The 17,847-nt window shown below is 40.9% G+C and overlaps 1 long non-coding RNA gene across 1 annotated transcript; it reads right to left on the reverse strand.

Moving 5' to 3' along the window:
• Positions 1–4,431: 4,431 nt before the first annotated feature.
• Positions 4,432–15,180, reverse strand: LOC116220754. The gene is made up of 3 exons (XR_004163838.1): positions 14,928–15,180; positions 4,633–4,749; positions 4,432–4,490 (listed from the first exon to the last, which is right to left on the reverse strand). It is a non-coding gene; the product is annotated as an uncharacterized LOC116220754 (long non-coding RNA).
• Between the last annotated feature and the right edge of the window lie 2,667 nt (positions 15,181–17,847).

The raw sequence follows: 17,847 nt of genomic DNA on the forward strand, positions 1-17,847 counted from the left end.
TTGGGGGTAACCCTCTTCCACAGGGCTCCCCATGTCACGCTGAAAAGAACCAGACGTATGCATACCTGCTCCCCAATGCGTCACTGGAACAGTTATTCCACCTCCCACGCTCCTTCCTGGTGTACTGGCAGTTGCTGGCATCCCTTGAGACCCTCCTAGGCCCAATGGTGCGGTGTTGGTCGCTGCTGCTGCGGTCCCCCTTACCGGAGCTAATCCATGGGTGGCTGTTGCCTGTCCTGGCGCCGGAGCTGTGTGTGCTGCTGTCGCACCCCCTGCTGCAAGTTGTGCCCTCTGCACGGTTGTCTGGTCCTGGGGAATCCTCAGGCCCGTCACCTGGTCCTGGCCTGCTTGTCTTGTCGAGGGACTGGTTACCGTAGAGACTGGAGCCGATGCCGACAAACCTCTTCCTGCCGTGGCTCTCTCCTGTCGGTCCCGAGTCACCTCCCCTTGAAAAAGCACAAACTGATGATGCAGGCTTTTCCATCTTTGTTCCTGCCGAGCAAGTTCATGCTCATGTCGCTGCTCTTGCAATTTCTGACTTGTCATGAAATTTCTAAACATAACCCTTAAGTCTGTTAATGCTTCATCTTCACCATCAGATGGCGGCATATCCACCGGAGGCGCTCTCTCTTCGGCCCTCGTCTGGCGTCTGCCCCTCCTGGAAGCCATCTTGTACGCAATCCACGGTTGTACTGCCCCCTAGCCACTGGGAGTTTTTTCGCTGCCACCAAATGTGAAGTAGAGTGTTGAGCGGCAGAGGCAGTAACCAGCAGAAAGCGTTCAAGTAAGCCAACAAGGTGCAGATTTATTGATGCTGCCGGCAGGTGAACAGACAAGACGCACTCTACATTTAACACAACTAACTTTCCCCACAAACAAATACAAATAATAGTTCTACTGACTTGCAATAAATCGCTTAATTAATTAGTACAGTCATCCTCTCACCTCAGAGGACAAAGCTCGACTCCCTGCCATTACCTGGATGCAGGTTATATTCACCCTAACTCCTCCTCCCAGGAGTTAACCATTATACTTTAATCAATTACCTAAACAGACATATTTATAACTCTTAAACATGTATCATTCATACAATAATTCATAGTTGTCATCCTCACATGCACAACTACACTAATTAGGCTTCTGACAGCCAGATATAATGTAATTCTTCCATACGGAAGAAAACACCCGTCTCAGGTGGAACCGTCCATTCTTTGACGCTTCTGCGTGAATAAGGAAGACGTTTCAGATGCGCTCTGCTTCGGTTGGGGGCATGTTATGCTGCAGGTGAGCTCCGCGATTTCCATGATCTTCCATTTTGTATTTCATGAGTGATCCTGCTCACAGGACGGCGCCATGCTGTTCCAGCCGCGATTGGGTATCACTCAACTCACAGTCCACCAAGCACTCACGCTATAATGTTCGCTGCACACTTATTTACAAAACAATTCTCCGTCTTTCAGTGTGCTATTTATAGTGACGGCGCATATTTTGCTCCGTCACACTGGGCATTAACTGAGACTCCTCTAACTCCCATCTCTGGTAGCGGTGGTCACACACCTGAATGGGAGGGAAACAGAAAACTACAGCAAAGTCACCAGAGCGAGTTTACAGCCAGTAATGACCCTCACCACATCCTGATGCTGAACTGCTGCAGTGAGAGGCCAACACAAACAGAACAGACAACAGAGAGATCAGGCGTAAGGCCACTCACACTTTCCTGTCACCCAGGTGCTTTTGGTGGTGCATGGCCAGAGAAAAACCAAACAGGCTCCCCTGGTCCCCGTCCTTCCTCAGGGCTCCGGCCGTGTCCGGCTCTTTCTCTCTCTCTCTCTCTCTCTCTCTCTCTCTCTCTCTCTCTCTCTCTCTCTCTCTCGCTGTGTGATGAAACCATACCAAATCATGGCTGTTTGCTTGTAGACTTGCTACACCATAGAACAGCACTGTTTAAAGGTTTTGATTTTGCTTCTCAGGAAAAAAGAAAGGAAAGAAAAGAAAAAAAGACAGAGGTTTAGGTGTTGGGCCAATGATAATTATTCAAATAAATAATATCATTTTTATATTTATTATACACTAATCACACACACACACACACACACACATTCAAACACACACGTATACATGCAGACTGCAGATATATATATATATTATTTATTTTATAATTACACATATATTTTCTGAGTCTGAGGTCATTTACATTTTTTAACAGCACAATGTTGCTGATTTATACAACTTGCACTGTAGAGTTTAAATGATGTGTTACAAATCCATGTAGACTCATGTATATAAGCTTTTTTAGGTAGAATTCCAAATAACACTATTACTCATAAGGATAGTATAATACACAGTCTCTATTGCCTCCTGACCCACAAAGGTGCTTTAATTCATTTCTACAAGGTCACACATGCAAGTGAAGTTTCCACCGGTGTTTGCAACTAGTCTGCGGTGACACCATGATATAAATAACATGGATGATGGCAAGACAATTGGTGTCTAGAAACTTCTAGACCCAGTGTGGTTTTTAGGTGTGAAGGTAAGAGGCCTAAGGCCTAGTCTTCACATCTCATCACATCACGCACATACACTGACAAACACTCTCACAGAAACTCTCTAACACACGCACACGCACATGCACACGCACACAGACACAGTAAATGTAGTGAGGTGAGGCTAATGCTGGGAAATAACAGCCCTGTAAAGCACTGGGGCTTGGAAGCCTCTGTGGTCGAGCCGTAGCGCTGAAGGTGTGAGAGTGATGCACAGATACCAGGGTTCTCAGAAACAAACAAGTGAACAGGACACATGGGAGGGCCTGGCCTCAAGAGAGAGAGAGAGGGAGAGAGAAAGAGAGAGAGAGAGAGAGACAGAGAGAGAGAGAGAGAGAGAGAGAGAGAGAGAGAGAGAGAGGGAGAGGGAGACATAGAGAGAGAGAGGGAGAGAGAGAGAGAGAGAGAGAGAGAGAGAGAGAGAGAGATAGAACATGGTCAACAAAGAGCCACAGGTAACTGGTATGCAACACACAGTGATGTGCAAACATATATTTATACACTCAACTAACAAATGTTATCAAGTCCTAACTCTGCCTCTGATACTAACCTAGTCCAGGCCTGAGGTACTTTATGTACAGGTTGGTGTGCTTAGATCAGTATTGTGTCGATTAAATATTACAGTGGTACAGAACAGTCTGCTGGAAATTATCATTGTGATTGAGTGCATTTGGTAAAAACACAAACCAATTGTAGATTGTATATTTTGTGCTGTGTGTAATGTCTGTCAAAAAATGTATATGAAATTGTAAAATGGGTACTTTCAGTAGCATATTGTATTCATGGTTAAAAACACAATTATTATTATGATTACGATTATCATAGTATTATTCATTATTATTCCTATAGCATGCGTTTCAAATATTTATTGACAACCAAGCAAGCTGAAATGACTATGATAAATATTAAGAGAGGGCTAAAAGTAAGAGAGCATATGTCTGCTCCCTCAGGTTGTGGAGAAGGGCTTCATCTGGTCAACAACAGAAACATCAAAAAGAGTGGAAAACATCGAAAAGAACACAGCGTACATGCATACAGTATCTGTGGTTTAACACACACACACACACACACACACACACACACACACACACACACACACACACACACACGCACACACGCACACACGCGCGCACACACACACACCCCACGCAATCCAATTATTAATCCTAGTTTCTCTGTACTCACCTACCTATTATCTGTGGTAATAACCCATTCATATACTATAATTCACCATATATTTACCATAAGTGCATTTAGATTAATATTTTATTATCACTTTGTCTACACTTTTAAGCACATACAGAGAGTTAGAAACCTCAGCACTTAAGAACAGAGACAGAAATGTCATGTTTTATCTCACAAAGGCATATGATTAACATACATACATGATTAAAGTTAGAGTTTTACATTTTCTTATCAATTATTATTTTTAATATTTATTATTGTAATACAATAAATTAAGCCAACTTCATCCACCATTTAAGACATATGAACACAATGAAAAAATATGATATTAATACAGGCGCTGTATCCATTTGATTTGTGTATGTGTTCTCCCTCTGAATCAAACCAATGACCTTAATCATCTAAGCATGTTACTCTACCTTCTTCCTCCCTCGGTTATTAACCTCTGACATCAGAGTATATGCTCTCTTGTGGCAGTTCTCTCTTCTTCTTTCCTCTTTTCAATTTCTTATCAGAGAAGTGCAAGGCGGCATAGTTGATCTGTTCTTCAGCATCCTGGGCAAACAACAGTTAGACCTACATGTTAGCTCTTTCCGAATATATCTGAGTACAAGATCTTAATTTTATCTGACAAGAAATGAGACACATTTAACATACTCTGTAATGTATATGAACATTATAAGAATGCCATTATGCTTTGTACCTGCCCACTTGATGGATGTCTGAAGGACCTGTCTGTGTGAACTTGCTGAGACTTCACTTCTTTAAAACATTAAATACATGAAAAAAACTAAATTAATAAGGGTGGCTGGATTCTTTCAAAATGAGCCCAGAGCCTGGACTCCTCTGGGTCAAGCACAAAGGATATAAAAATAAGATCATTTTGATCTCACAGATGATATACCTTTGTCATGTTTGTGTTTCCTGTCTTGGTAAATTAAACTGGCCAAGTAAAATATGAGCACAAAACACAGTCCCAACACAGCAGCCAACCCATAAACAACAGGATCCACAGCTTTTTCTGAAAAACAGCAGAAAACAACACGCTGTATGAAAAGACACTTCTCTGTGGCACATCATAAAATAACATGCCTCAAGTCATCTGTTAATGCTGCTACATGCTGCAACAATGTTCCACATCTGCAATAATCATATTTGATGAAAACAAATACCTGTGTTCAAAACTGTCTTCTTTTCATTGTTCATTTGTCCACAGTTGGCCACTGCGCAGAAGAATGCTCTATCATCATTAAAGCTGTGGTTAAACTGTCTGTGTCCTATAATAAAAAAAAATAGCAAATATGAAGTGGGTGAAATGTCTCATAATTCCTGAATTGTTGGGGTGTTCTTTTGAAACACACGTATATTACCTTTGAGAACCAAAAATGTTCCATTTCCAAATGTAACCTGTTCATACAATGTCCCTGTGCAGTAATACGTTGCTTCATCAGATGAGTTGAGTTTTCTGATGGTCAGATTAAATACTCCATCAGACCGCTGCATGTTCATCCGTCCATTTTGAAAGTCTTCAGAAAACAAAGGATCCCAGGATGGAGTGGCTCCAAAAAACCTAGCCACCAAAAAGGGCTTTTGTCCCAGTGTTTGTTTGTACCAGCACAGTGCTTCGTTTTTGAAAGCCACAGGGACAAAGCAATCTAAAGTCACTGAATCTCCAGGTGCAGCTTCTGTTACTCGCTTGAATTGAATAACATCATGTGCTTTGTCTAGAAAAGTATGAGGGTAAAGCATATGAGTCATTGTCATGATGTAGTAGTCAAGTATTGCATCAAGCATTGCACCCAGTACCACCAATTACTTTACCAATCAGAACAAAATCTTTAAAATGCAATAATCAATCATAATAACAATAACAATAATAATGATACTTATTATAATTATTGTTGTTTTTGTTATTATTATTATTAATACAATTTCTCTAATTATACAGATGCTTATATTTTAAATGAACTTACACATGTTCATGAGAAGGATTATAAGTATCCAATGCATTATTCAAACAGTATGAGTTTCCTCGCTGATTACTCGCAAGTCCACTAATATCCAACTACAGACAACACACACAGATGAATGGCTTTGTTTCAACTACAGTCAATGCAGAGTGAAAGACTTAAATAGTTGTGTGTTTAAAAAAAACACTTCCTGTTGAATTTGAATGAACAAACAGGTGATGTCACTGGGGACTAGGTCCATCCTCTAAGTCATACACATACTAGCATGAACCTAGTGTCATACTACCTCCATTTTAGAAAACCATACTCCATGCAAAGTTCCTGAAAGTATTTAACACAGTAAGTTATATTCATGGTCGACGTTTTGTATATCTTACCAGAAAAGACAAATTTATTCTCTGTGAAAAAAGATGATGTTTTCAGAAGATGTGTTCAAATTTTCAGATCCTACAAGTGGGATTTGGCCAACCATTTGTCCCTGATAAGGAGGTAAATGCACACCTGAAGAGCTGAGGTGCTGATTGACTGGGGAGCGGTTCTAAAAAAAATAAAAAAGTACTCAAACACTCAAATTTCAATGCATATCAATTTATTACACCAAAGTTTTGGCAATTACACGCCTTTGTCAGGGTCATTACAAACACATTGTCTCTGACCCTAGGTAAAAATAATTTAGTATGTGACCTTTGACAAATCATTACATGTCTTTCACTGTAAAGCATACAGTGCATGACACACATATGAGCAGACAGACAGAGAAGAAAAAAAGCACCAAACCATCATTTCCTGGTGAAGAGGTATGCAAGGCCCACTTCAAAGAACGTGACAGAAGGATTACATTTACCATGAAGTGAAACTTTTGTTGTCTTGACATTTTAAATATGTGACCTACATATGACCTATGTGAGCATATGCCTAATTCAGTGTTAAAGTTTAGGGGTGAATGTGTGATCTGAAAACCTCTGATGACACCTTGTTGCCTTGTTGCCTGAAAATTGATTATCATGGTTCGACTATCATCCACATTCACTATCTATAGTCTCTGCTGTTTTCAGATTCACAGCACTGTACTACTAAGCAGCTCTCTGATTGTGTTCAGGCTGTCATGCTCCAGAATGTTCCAAAGGGGGCGCTGCTGATTCATTTGTTGTGTAGACTTTGAGCAGAGCAGCACTATGTGGGGTTTACTGTGAGCCTCTACTGTGTGTGTGTATGTGTGCGTGCCTGTGTGAGAGTTTTACGGTGTGTGTGTGTGAGTGTGTGTGTGTGTGTGTGTGTGTGTGTGTGTGTGTGTTTTTGTGTGTTTATCTATGAGTAAGGACTTGTATGCTAACACTCATAGTTTTAATCTGTTTTATGCTGTAACTGTGTGTTAGGTTATCTAGATAGCAGTAGTAAATAGTAAATGTTTACTAGGCTTTCTTCCAACACTGTGTAAATGTACGTATATAGATCAAGTAGAAGTAGAGCAGGTAATAGTGTGTAGGTGCTTCCCAAGAGAAAACTGGATGGTCTTCAGCACCATGGACAGAGGCTTTCCTTTAGGCAACATAAATGGTTCCTGATACTATCCTCATTGTCTCTTTATACACTGTCAGTTTGTTCTCTGGGTAATCAAACCCACAACATTAAATTCAAAGACAATAGTGATTCATTAAAAACCATCAATGACAATAAATTAAATCATTCCCATGTGTTGTATTTTACTTTATTGACTAAACCTGTTTGGCTGGTCAGCTACAGTGCACACAAATAGGATGCTGGTTCTATCATTTGAGTCAATTTCATTACGATGTGCCAAATACAATGTTCATCAGACATATCCTCTTCAGTCCATAATGTGAAATGTGCGATGTTACACTGACCTATGTATTCATACTGTAGCAGGGTCTTGTAATGTACAGCTTGTCCCTTATTGTGAAAGGCTTTGTGCTTAAATACAGGGTCATGCAGGGGGCAGTATTGAGTCTTAAATGGAAAAGTCAAACAGTGGTATGGAATGGGAGAGAGTTGGGGGATGGTGTGTGTGGGGGGAGGGGGCTGAAGTAATGAACATCTACTGTCAATCAAAAAGTACAGTAATAATAATAGAGCAAGACAAAAGAAAGCATTGACAACAGAGACAGATTCAAATATCCAATCATCGCTCTGGTCTTATGTTGAACAGTCTTGTTAGAACTTCCCTTGGCTTGACAGGAGTCTTTCATGCCTCATGTTTCATATGAACTGCATTACGTTAAAGGCCTTTGTGTACTTAAAGAACTCTGTAAAGACATTAGCTTCACCCTGCCTCTTAATTAGATAGGAGATTTAATTTCAGTGAAGCATCCGCCTCGTTAAATGAGTGGAAATCAGGTGTATCTAAATAAATGCTTATGTTGACAGGCACAAGCTTTGGGTTGTACTTGTTCTCACACACACACACACACACACACACACACACACACACACACTGACTCACACAGAAACACACACACACTGACTCACACACACACACACACACACACACACACACACACACACACACACACACACACACACACACACACACACACACACACACACTCCCTAACACATACCCTTCCAGTCGTAGACCCCTGGAGCTCTGAACAGGAGGAGGTGCTTGTTACTTGTGAATGTAGGAGAGACTCCCTGCTGGCAGTAGGCAAAGCGCTCCTTGGTCTTGCCCTGAACCAGGCAGCCTTCTTCAGCACAGAACTTCCGGTCCCAGAAAGACTACTTGCGGTGCAGTGGCTGGGCATCAGCCGAGACTCCTCTGACTCCCATCTCTGGTAGCGGTGGTCACATACCTGAAAGGGAGAGAAACAGAAATCTACATCAAAGTCATCAGAGGCGAGTTTACAGCCAGTAATGACACTCACCACATCCTGCTGCTGAACTCCTGCAGTGAGAGGCCAACACAAAAGAACAGAGAGATCAGGCTTAAGACAAGACATGCATATTTAAAGATACAACCATCTCTTTCTGTGACAGTTTTTCAGTTATCCAGGCCAACGCAGAAGGCTGCCTTTTCTGCTTGTCAAGACTAAAGGCTTGCAGCCTCGTATGCAAAACCACAGGCTCATTATTTAACTAAAAAGTGAGTGAGGAAAATTACAAACTTCCTATAATGAAAGAAGCTTTAGTAAACAAACTGGTTATGCTTTGCTAAAGTTTTGTAAACACTTCAGTATAGTGGTAATGTAATGTTGTTGTCCTGTCCCAACCACTAAACTAAATCAGATTAACACACAATACAACATTTACTATAAAATATATTTAAAAAAATTGTATTACTAAGGTGGGCAAGCAGAAGTAGAAGGCCAAGACCATCTTTAAATGTGCTCGGTAAGGCTGGAGCCTTAGTGACGGGGATCAGAGATGTGTGAAGTTTCCACTGGTGTTTGCAACCAGTCTGCTGTGACACCATGATATTAATAACATTGTTGATAGTGAGAAAGTTGGTGTCTTGAAACTTCTAGACCCTGTGTGGTTTTCAGGTGTGAAGGTAAGAGGCCAATCTTTCTGGTGTGCTCTTTTAGTCTATTACTGTGCATGTAGGTCTAAGGACTGTGGGCTGATGCATGATGTTTTAAGCACAAACAGCAGTATTAGAGAGGGTAGTGAGGTGAGGCTGATTCTGGGAAATAACGGCCCTGAAAAGCGCTGGGGCTGAGAATCCTCTGTGGTCAAGCCGTAGCGCTGAAGGTGTGAGAGTGATGCACAGCAACCAGCGCTCTGAGAAACAAACATCAGAGGAGGATGCAGGGCAGGGGGAGAGGGGCTGGCCTCAAAGAGAGAGAGAGAAAGAGAGAAAGAGATGAAAAGGGAGAGAGAGAGAGAGAGAGAGAGAGAGCATGATCAACAAACAGCCACAGGGCTCTGAGCTAGTGGGCCGCAGGTAACTAGTATGCAACACACAGTGATATACACACACACACACATCCACACATACACTGCACAAACCCATACCCACACAAACACATATGCGCGCACAAACACACATACATACACTCACACACACCCACACATACGTCCACAAAAACAAAAAATGGTGTTCACACGTTCAATACGCTGTCACCAAATGAATTTCACTAAGCCCTGAATGTTTTCTGAAAAGCCCTGAATCTGTTTAGGTGTCTGACTGGAGTGGAGCCAATTTCATTACTATGTAAATATCACCATTCATCGATCCCGTTATAACCTACTCCAGGCCTGAGGTGCTTTATGTACAGGTTGGTGGGCATAGATCAGTGGTACATAACACTGCTGGAAATGATCATTGCGGTTAAGTTCATTTGGTAAAAACACAAATAAATTGTGATCAATTTTGCACAAAGTGTGCCCAGAAAATACAACGTAGGCTACAACAAGCATGCTCTAATTTGAACATTTTGAACACCAGTGTCTTAAACAAAACACACACACACACAAGAGACTGTGTATAATGTTTGTAAAAAAAATATTTGAAACTGCAAAATTGGTACAGGGTAGAACATTTACTTCCAGTAACATTTTGCATTTATTGTTAAAAATGATTCATTTCATAGCATGCATTTAAAAACGATGCTGTTATTTACAAAGTCAAGGACCTCTAAGTGTCTGCAAAACAATGAAATGCTGCCCTTTCAGCTTTCATATCTGTTACCTGCCCTGTGGTACATTTTGTACAAAGGAAGTCACTGGACTGTAATCTAAGTATAGTTGCAAAAACTCACAAACAGACAAACTTGCAGAATTAGCAATCCACTGTAGTTTTTCTGTACTCATCGACCTATTACCTGTGGTAATTATCCAATAACATACTAGAATTTACCATATATTTACCAGGTAAATACTTGTGGAATGTGAAAGGAAGAGTGACCGAGTTGACATTCAGTGAAGTGAAGTGACCTACAGCACCCCAGCCAGCATCAACCTGAAGCGGGGAGGCACAGCGGGAGGACTGTCACCCTCAGACACCGTCTCCTCCCTCCTACCTGAACAGCTGTGGCTAGGATGATTGGGTTGAGCACATGGACTTTACATGAACTGTGACCTCGAGGACACCACCTGTTGAGCCTTGGTGGATACTGGGTCCACCATCTCCCTCATCTGCCACATTACGTTCCCAGGACAGACGAACCAGATGAGAGGCAAGAAGTCGCTGCGGTTCACCGTCGCTGGTCGACCAGTCCACCAGTCCACCATCCGTTTTGGCTGGCCATCTCATAAATGACCATACCTTGCTTTTTGACATGTGTTGTATGAGTATTGAAAAAAATATCTAGTGTTTTCCATAATCATGTTAATGAAGCTAACTGTGACCGCTCTGCACTGGAAATGTGAGGAGGGCTCCCCGACTACAATGGTTGGGTCCAATTAGGGTTGATTGGACCAATTTACTACAGTTCAGCATTAAATACCATCATCCCCTCCAGACTCGTCTCGAAGCTCGTAGACCTGGGACTAAGCACCTCCCTATGCAAATGGGTCTTCGACTTCCTGACGGGGAGGCCACAGGTGGTGAGAATCGGTGACCGCACCTCATCTACAGTAATCACCAACACAGGCACCCCCCAGGGCTGTGTGCTCAGCTCCCTCCTGTTCTCCTTGTTCACACATGACTGTGCAGCTACGCACAGCTCCAACCTCATTGTCAAGTTTGCTGATGACACAACCATTGTGGGCCTCATCACTGGCAATGATGAATCAGCCTACAGAGAGGAGGTTGCTACCCTGTCTACATGGTGTCAGGATAATAGCCTCTCTCTCAACATCAGCAAGACAAAGGAGATGATTGTGGACTATAGGAGACGGCAGGTGGAGGAGCATGCACCCCTGCATATCAACGGTTCTGCAGTGGAAATGGTCAGCTGCTTCAGGTTCCTCTGGGTCAACATCAGTAACGACCTCACCTGGCCTGCTCACACAGACAAGGTGGTCAAAGCGCCCCGGAAGCGCCTCTTCTTCCTGAGGAGACTGAAGAAGTTTGGCATGGATTCAGCCATCCTCACCAATTTCTACAGATGTACAATAGAAAGCATCCTGACTGGGTGTATCACAGTGTGGTATGGGAGCTGCACATCCAAGGACCGCAAGGCCCTACGTAGTGTGGTCAGGACTGCGGAGTTCATCATCGGTAGGTAGCTCCCAGCCCTGCAGGACACATACCGCACACGATGCCTCAGGAAAACTGGCAGCATCCTAAAGGACTGCTATCATCATGCCTTCAGACTTTTCACCCCGCTGCCTTCTGGAAGGCGGTACCGTAGTATCCGGTCTCGCAAACGCAGACTGGAGGACAGTTTCTTCCCGAGAGCGATTAGGCTGCTAAATGGACATTGACACACTATCGACACTTTCAAATTACTGCTTGTACTTACACTTACATACTGTCTCTTACAAGACAAATACATATTTATCAGAATTATTGCACTACCTGCTACTCCCATTTGTCTGTAGTTTAGTTTATTATATGTTAATATATGTTACATGTATATATGTTAGTATTATATGTATAGGTTGGTATATTTTTTAGCATATTGTATTGAATATTTATCTCGTATATTTAGTAAGGTTATTATATGTTATTACATGTAAATTATGTTCAGAGTACTTGTACAGAGTGTATGTCATGTTATGTTATGTTATATTATGTTTGCTATGTTATGCTATGGTAGGTTGTTGTGTGGGGCCTTGTCCTAAGAATTTCAGTGCCCAGTCTGACCCTGTGTCATTCTGTGCATCTGACAATAAAAGACTTGTAACTTGTAACTTGTAATTTAACCCAAGTGGCACCACTTATTTAAAGGGTGCATCATTCCTTGAGGAGAGGGCGTGAGAGAAAGAGCACTTACCTGATGTGAGGATAAGAGAATACTGTGTTTAGATAAGTGAATACAGTTTGCCTGTTTGTGTTTTGGATTTATGTTTGTTTGTTTTGTATGCATGTTTGGGGTCATTAAAGATAATCCTCAGTAAAATGAATAAGTATATATTTTTCTTAGAAACAACCATCTCCTGCACTGCTTTTTTTCTGACTTCACCATCGACTCCAGTTAGCCCACATCCCAAAATGTGGGGTGGCCGTCTCGGTCCCTCACACTAACCGTGGGTGATGTGCACAATGATCAGTAAAGACACAGACATTTCAGTCATCCTGTCTTACCTCACCGCTTGAGTTCATCTCTACTCGCCTTGGGTCTGAGATCATGCATTGTTTGTCATGTAATGCAAAGATTTGACAACAAACCTATTATTATTGTTGAATTATGACAGTTTACTTGAACAAACCTTGAGAATGTAGGTGGAGCGATTCATAGCAATGTGTGCAAAAACACAGTGTGTCAGTTTTAACAATGAAAAAGTAGTTTGAGGTATGCTTTGTACACGTGATAAGAAGCAGGAAGAATAAAGGCTGTGTAGATTTGAAACAGCATTAAGGAGTCTCGCCTCTCACTTGAAGCCAGTTTTTGAGCTATACACAAATAACATCAAACATTGCTGCACACAAAGTTATTGGAAAATAGATTCACCTCTTTATTTAAGTGATGAGAACATTTCAATTGGCACAAAACATTTGTATTGTATGTTTTCATTCAGCAGAAAGGGCACTTTTGCACTGTAGCATGTGGTCACAATACAGCTCTCTGTGTACAGCTGGGAAGGAATGGTACCATGCAAAATCTGTGTTCATCAGTTACTACCAAATGACATGAGGTAACATGGAGGCAACAAAGGGGGAGTAGCAGTACCAAAAAGTAATGTGTGTGCATGTGTGTGCGTGTGTGTGTGTGTTTGTGTGTGTGTGTGCGCGTGTGTGCGTGCATGTGTGCATGTGTGTGTGCGTGTGTGTTGGTGGCTAACTTGGTGAAGCAGGTAGCAGATATGAAAGCGGAAGGGCAGCATCTCATTGCTTTGCAGACACTTAGAGGTTCTTGATTTTGTAGATAACAGATGTGAAGACATTTCCATCTGGAAGTATCAAGATCTAAAGGAGACAGGCATGGCATTGTAATTCTATATCAAACAGGAATAATAATACCTGTAATAACTTACTAATATCAATTCATAATATGTTTATGCAAAACAGACAGAGGAATACAAATTTTAAAGTGAACAAAAATAAAAATGAAGCATAGTTCACTTGTGTCTCGCCTTTCACTTGCTGCCAGTGTTTGAACTATACACAAATGACATCAAACATTGCTGCACACAAAGTTATTGGAAAATAGATTCACCTCCTTTATTTAACTGAAGAGTACATTTCAACCATTTCAACATTTTCAACTGGCACTGTAGCATGTGGTCAAAATACAGCTCTCAACAAAGGGGGAGTAGCAGTAACAAAGCGGTGTGTGTGTGTGTGTGTGTGTGTGTGTGTGTGTGTGTGTGTGTGCGTGCGTGCGCTCGTGCGCACGTGCGTGCATGTCTTGGTGGCCAACTTGGTGGAGCAGGTAGCACATATGAAAGCTGAAAGGGCAGCATTTCATTGCTCTGCAAACACTTAGAGGTTCTTGATTTTGTAGATAACAGATGTGAAGACATTTCCATCTGGAATCATCAAGATCTAAAGCAAACAAGCATGGCATTCATAATTCTGTATCTAACAGTTGGAATTTTCTTTGACATGAAAACAATGAATATGAAACTTACTGGCATCTGTTCAGTAATATGATCAAGGCCATCTCTATTGTTGTAGCCTCTATGGTTGGCATCGGCTATATGTAGGGAAAAGAAGATTTAGGTGATTATCTAAAGGTTTTATGAATCAAAGAATTATCAATCGTTAAGCATAATCTGAGCAAACTGGAGATGTACTCTATGTCACTTTGAAAAACAGTTAATGTAACTACAAGTGCATATTCAGGTCATTCGATCAACATTTCAAAGTTTGTTATGTTGTACTGAGTCATGACAACGCTCACTGAGACATGCTCATGTAATGCATTCTAATAACTATTACTACAGACGATATACCTTTGTCATGTTTGTAGTTCCTGTCTTGGTAAATTAAACTGACCAAGTAACATATGAGCACAAAAAAAAGTCCTAACACAGCAGCCAACCCATAAACAACAGGATCCACAGCTTTTTCTGAAAAATAGCAGAAAACAACACGCTGTATGTAAAGACACTTCTTTGTGGCACATCATAAAATAACATGCATCAAGTCATCTGTTAATGCTGCTACATGCTGCAACAATGTTCCTCATCTGCAATAATCATACTTGATGAAAACAAATACCTGTGTTCAACACTGTCTTCTTTTCAGTGTTCATTTGTCCACAGTTGGCCACTGCACAGAAGAATGCTCTATCCTCATTAAAGCTGTGGTTAAACTGTCTGTGTCCTATATTTGAAAGAAAATAGTAAATATAAAGTGGGTGAAATGTCTCATAACTCTTGAATTGTTGGGGTGTTCTGTTGAAACACACGTGTATTACCTTTGAGAGCCAAAAACGTTCCATTTGCAAATTTAGTCTGTTGATACGCTGTCCCTGTGCAGTAATAAGTTGCTTCATCAGATGCGTTGACGTTTGTGATGGTCAGATAAAATACTCCATCAGACCGCTGTATGTTCATCCGTCCATTTTGAGAGTCTTCAGAAAACAAAGGATCCCAGGATAGAGTGGCTCCCATCAACATAGCCACCAAAAAAGGCTTTTGTCCCAGTGTTTGTTTGTACCAGCACAGTGGTTCATTTTTGAAAACCACTGGGAAAAAGCACTCTAAAGTCACTGTATCTCCAGGTGCAGCTTCTGTTACTCGATTGAATTGAATAATAGCACGTGCTTTGTCTAGAAAAGTATGAGGGTAAAGCATATGAGTCAATGTCATGATGTAGTAGTCAAAGCATTGCATCAGACTGCACCCAGAAACACTAATTACTTTACCAATCAGAACAAAATCTTTAAAATGCAATAATCAATCATAATAACAATACAACTAATAATAATACATATTATTATTATTATTATTATTGTTGTTGTTATTATTATTATTAAGATATCTCGAATTGTACAGATAATTATATTTTAAATGAACTTACACATGTTCATGAGAAGGATTATAAGTATCCAAAGCATTATTCAAACGGTATGAGTTTCCGCGCTGATTACTCTATGCATTAAGTCCACTAATATCCAACTAAAGACAACACACAGAGATGAATGTCTTTGTTTCAACTACATTCAATGCAGAGTGAAAGACTTAAATAGTAAAAAAACACTTCCTGTTGAATTTGAATGAACAAACAGGTGATGTCACTGGGGACATAGGTCCAGCCTCCAAGTCATACGCATATTAGCATGAACCTAGTTTCATACTACCTCCATTTTAGAAAATCATACTCTGTGCAAAGTTCCTGAACGTATTTAACATGTGTGTTATATTCATGGTCAACATTTTGTATATCTTTCCAGAAAAGACTCTGTGAAAGAAGATGATCGACTGGAGAGCGGTTCTAGAAAATGAAATATATACTTGAACACTCGAACTTCAACGCATATCAATTTATTAGACCAACGTTTTGGCGATTACACGCTTTCGTCAGGGTCATTACAAAAACATTGTCACTGACCCTAGGTTTAAATAATTTGGTATGTGACCTTTGACAAATCATTACATGTCTTTCACTATAAAGCATAAAGTGCATGAAACATCATATGAACAGACAGACAGAGAAGAAAACAAAGCAGCAAACCATCATTTCCTGGTGAAGAGGTATGCAAGGCCCACTTCAAAGAACGTGTGACAGAAGGATTACATTTACCATGAAGTGAAACTTTTGTTGTCTTGACATTTTACACATGCGACCTACATATGACCTATGTGAGCCTAAGCATAATTCCGTGTTAAAGTTTAGGGGTAAATGTGTGATATGAAAACCTCTGATGACACCTTGTTGCCTGAAACCAGAACAGCAATAAACATAAACATTTCCGCAAAATTGATTATCATGGTTTGACCATCATCCACATTCACTATCTATAGTCTCTGCTGTTTTCAGATTCACAGCACTGTACTACTAAGCAGCTCTCTGATTGTGTTCAGGCTGTCATGCTCCAGAATGTTCGAAAGGGGGCGCTGCTGATTCATTTGAAGTGTAGACTTTGAGCAGATCAGCACTATGTGGGGTTTACTGTGAGCCTCTACTGTGTGTGTGTATGTGTACGTGCCTGTGTGAGAGTTTGTGTGTGTGTATGTGTGTGTGTGTGTGTGTGTGTGTGTGTGTGTTTGTGTGTGTTTATCTATGAGTAAGGACTTGTATGCTAACACTCATAGTTTTAATCTGTTTTATGCTGTAACTGTGTGTTAGGTTATCTAGATAGCAGTAGTAATTAGTAAATGTTGACTATGCTTTCTTCCAACACTGTGTAAATGTACGTATATAGATCAAGTAGAAGTAGAGCAGGTAATAGTGTGTAGGTGCTTCCCAAGAGAAAACTGGATGGTCTTCAGCACCAAGGACAGAGGCTTTCCTTTAGGCAACAGAAATGGTTCCTGATACTTTCTTCATTGTCTCTTTATACACTGTCCGTTTGTTCTCTGGGTAATCATACCCACAGCATTTAATTCAAAGACAATAATGATTCATTAAAAACCATCAATGACAATAAATAAATCACTCCCATTTGTTGTATTTGACTTTATTTACTAAACCTGTTTGGCTGGTCAGCTACAGTGCACACAAATAGGATGCTGGTTCTATCATGTGAGTCCATTTCATTACGATGTGACAAATACAATGTTCATCAGACATACAGTATCCTCTTCAGTCCATAATGTGAAATGTGCGATGTTACACTGACCTATGTATTCATACTGTAGCAGGGTCTTTTAATTTACAGCTTGTCCCTTCTTGTGAAAGGCTTTGTGCTTAAATACAGGGTCATGCAGGGGGCAGCATTGAGTCTTAAATGGAAATGGCACACAGTGATATGGAATGGGAGACAGTTGGGGGGTGTGTGTGGGGGGAGGGGGCTGAAGTAACAAACATCTACTGTCAATCAAAAAGTACAGTAATAATAATAGAGCAAGACAAAAGAAAGCATTGATAACAGAGACAGATTCAAATCTGCTGCAACATGGCAGTGGGCTCTTAAATCACTGGGGACACGCTGAGCTCAGTGCCTGATCAATGACAGCTTACAAAATGGCACCAT

This window comes from Clupea harengus, chromosome 6, assembly GCF_900700415.2.
Source record: "Clupea harengus chromosome 6, Ch_v2.0.2, whole genome shotgun sequence".
NCBI classification, from domain to species: Eukaryota; Metazoa; Chordata; class Actinopteri; order Clupeiformes; family Clupeidae; genus Clupea; species Clupea harengus.